General features: G+C 39.2%; 1 long non-coding RNA gene across 1 annotated transcript; it reads right to left on the bottom strand.

Annotated features, from left to right (window-relative positions):
• Positions 1-227: 227 nt before the first annotated feature.
• On the bottom strand, positions 228-3,044 carry LOC142829001 (uncharacterized). Its single transcript, XR_012903215.1, has 3 exons — positions 2,901-3,044; positions 572-797; positions 228-476 (listed from the first exon to the last, which is right to left on the bottom strand). It is a non-coding gene; the product is annotated as an uncharacterized LOC142829001 (long non-coding RNA).
• Positions 3,045-3,555: the final 511 nt, after the last annotated feature.

Here is a 3,555-nt window from a genome sequence, read left to right as displayed (position 1 = left end):
GAAATATTTGCTCTTTCTATCAGTCTCTCAGTATGAAGAGATTGTGAGGATATGTTGTGAGTAGATAGTGTAGTATTGCCACTCCAAAAATGTTGTCAATACCACATATTCTCAATAGATGTGAACTACTCAAAAGAGCAACACAATATTACACAGGAGAAATTTCAACTTTAAAAACCCTGACTTCCATAGGATATCAAATGCCACGAGGAGTTTAATTAAAACTCTTTAATGTGAGCTTCTCCAGACAAGCAAGACACATGAAGGTGCAAAACTACAATTAAAACAGATTCCAATTCATCCTGATTAAGGAACCTGACAAAATGGTGTAGTCAAGCAACACAAATCGAAGGAGTGTCATTGAAAATGTACAGTATTTGGCTGGGATTCACGTCTCTGGGATTTTCAGTTGTGCCACTGACTTGTTTCCTCCTGTGGGCAAATCACATCACTACTCTATATCACAATGGGCCCATCTGTAAATTGGAAAATGTAGATACTTATTAAAATCCATTTGTGAGGTAATTATTTTTCAGGTGTTGTGTGATTCTAAAAATGAATGGTACCATACCGAAGTGTACTTTGCTCACCAAGCAGTCTTTCCATTTTTCTTTCTCTCTTCTTACCACACGCCTCGTTATCTCACTCCACCAGTAGCTTTGGTGCCCAGTTTGTATCCTTTTTGTATAGGCATCTCTGTGCATTCTCTTGTGCTGCTCCTTACTTCTTGGATGACTTCCCTCAGACAAGCCACCTTCTGCAGCACCTTCAAACCTCTTCTGAAATCTCAACTGCCTCTGAGAAGAGTATAGGAGGAAATGCTAAACACATTAATAAATAAATATATAAATTGTTTGACTGTAACCATCAAGATGCTAGGGGTGTCAAAGAGTCCAACCCAATGACCGTTAAGTCCATTAAAGGATTCCTATTGACTTCAGTTGGCATTAGATCAGGCACTTATTGAGTAACCACATCATCTTACTGTCATCTCCCTTAATCTTCCTCACTCTTTCCACAATTTTGTCTGTTTTTGACTACCCCTCTCATCTGCAGCCACTCATACTTTTTGCACCATGTTGAATCCTGGTTGTATGCTACTTTGGGCAGGGATTTTTTTTTCTTTTGCAAGGCGCATAGTTTTTTCATGGGCACTTGAATAATGGTAAATACAAAATATTATTTTAAAACGAACCATTTGGAGAATCTCAGACAGGATAAGGAAATGTCAGGTTAATCTGACAATTACTTAGCTTCTGTCTTTACAAAGCAGTGAGTGTCTGAAGAGCTACTGGCCCATGGGGGTTAGCTTTCCTAACATGGAGTGGGAGGAGTGAAAGATTGTTTAGATCATAAGGGAAATGGCTATGGAAAGACTGCATGTGCTTATGTGGGCATAAGTCCGAATAGAATGTGTCTGTGAGTTTCCAAGGAAGTAACCAAAATTAATGACACCCTTCCTGATATTTTTAGATAATTGCTAATCCCTTTGTCCTGGGGACTAAATGGCAAGGATAATGGAACAGGCCATGATGGGACAGAGCCAGAAATGAAATTTAGCTAACACTAAAATGTAAAGCATTGTAATGACAAAGAGAGGTGCATGATTTTAAGGGATTTGGATTAAAATGAGAACTAGAGGCTGATGTGTGTAATGAAGGTTTGACACACAGAAGAAACTGACTTTATTTCCTGGCCAAATTAATATGAGATGTGTCAGGGCTACTAATGATGTTACCATGACATGCAGAAGAGGTCAGTTTCCACTGAGTGTAGTGGTTTCTGTTCCAACAGAACCCAACACAGAAAAAATGAGGCATTGAAGTGACTAGATGTACACCAGAGATGAATTTGAGCAAATAAAGCTTTGGGCAAAAAAGGGCAGATTAGCGTGGAATAATAGGACGTTATTCTGATCCTTGTAATGGGACTACTCTTAGATTGTCACAAGCTTCAATGTATGAAATGAAAAAAATATATAGAGGTATAGCTAGAGAGAGAAAGTCCTATGTAAAAAAGTAAAGCTATTCTATAAGGGTCAAGCTTCAGGAAACTTCTATGATGTGCCATAAATGAAAAATCTAGTAAATTTGATTGCATAACACATGACAAAAATATTAAACTTCATTTTCCCACAGAGTATATCTGTGGCCCAGATTTTTAAAGGTATTTGGGGGTTGCTCCATTCATATAAATGATTTAAATGGTCATTGGGCCAGAGAGAGTGAGAGAGTGACTCTATTACCCAGTAGTTAGAGCACTTACGTAGCCGGGGGGAGACCCAAGTTCAGCCTGTGCTCCTGAACTTGAGTTATTTAAATATTTTATAAAATCTGTAACAGGTTAAACAGAAGAAAGCTCCACCTCAGAGTTTCACATAGGTAGTAGAGCAATTATGCGGGACTTGTGAGACAATGATTCAAAGCCCTTTTCTACATCATACAGAAGGGGAGGCTGCAAGTGGGTCTTTGACATCTTGTATGAGTGCAATTAGCCACTGCACTAAAGGAAGGGGTTATTCACCCTCCTTGTTTTTTTCTTGACCTTGCCTGGCTTAGACTCACTCCAGGAAAGCATTCACAACTATAAAGCCCAAATAGAAGGAAGCACCAATTGTTTTCGTAAGTTGAATTTTAGGCCCTGCCCCTTTTATGGCATTTCCTACTGGCTATATTAAGCTAATCGCCCCTCAGAGTGCTGGTTTCTGTTAGTCCCCATTTGAAAGGCCTAACTCTCCCCATATGTTGTATAAGAAGCCCAAGTGCCTAAGCTGGCGATAAGGTACCTAAAAGTTAGGAGCTGACATCACTTAGTCTAACCCCTCTTTGCTCCCTCTTTTCCTGTTAGTACATAGATGCCTCCTAGTTGAATCAGGGCCAAATTCATTCCTGCTGTAATACCTCTGAAGTCTAGGAGGGTCGACGGAGTTATTCCAGGCATTAATTTGTCCCATTGACTTTATCTGGAACTAAATAATTCTGTTTCCAAATCAATGGAGAAGTGCCAAATGTAGAAAGCTGTCTCAAGCTGGTTCCACAGGGTCAATGTTCTGTTGTCACATCACCAGTGTGTGATGTCATGAGCTGTGAAGGTTCTTTGTAGCGATTTTGCCATAGTTTTAGACCACCAAGCTGGACTGGTGCTTCTTGTTTGAATTTGTGCATGAGAAGTTTGTTTTCTCTCTGACAGTTCCTAAAAATGTTTATACAGCTTTTTATGGAATGACTCAAATGGGTCAGGGGCAAAGTTGGGGATTCTCAGGCAAATCATTATTTTTTAAAAAAAACTTGTTCTTTGACTGTGATGGGGATGAAGGAGGTACAGGTCATGGTAATGGCCAAATAGAAAGAATCAAATGAAATCAAAAGGGATGGAAAGCCAGCAAGGGAAAGGACAGCCAAACAATAGTTTCCAAGAATAAAAAGAAAGCAATGTGGAATGTAGTAGATAGCAGTTGAACTTACGTATAACAAAGCATCAGAGAAAGCCACAGCATCTGTAGATATTGCAAGGCAAAATGAAGTATTTCATCAACTTTACATCTAGTTTAACAAC

Source organism: Pelodiscus sinensis, chromosome 4, assembly GCF_049634645.1.
Source record: "Pelodiscus sinensis isolate JC-2024 chromosome 4, ASM4963464v1, whole genome shotgun sequence".
In the NCBI taxonomy this organism is placed as follows: Eukaryota; Metazoa; Chordata; order Testudines; family Trionychidae; genus Pelodiscus; species Pelodiscus sinensis.
The sequence above is the reverse complement of the archived record's forward strand: the minus strand, read 5'-3'. Positions and strand labels throughout refer to the sequence as shown.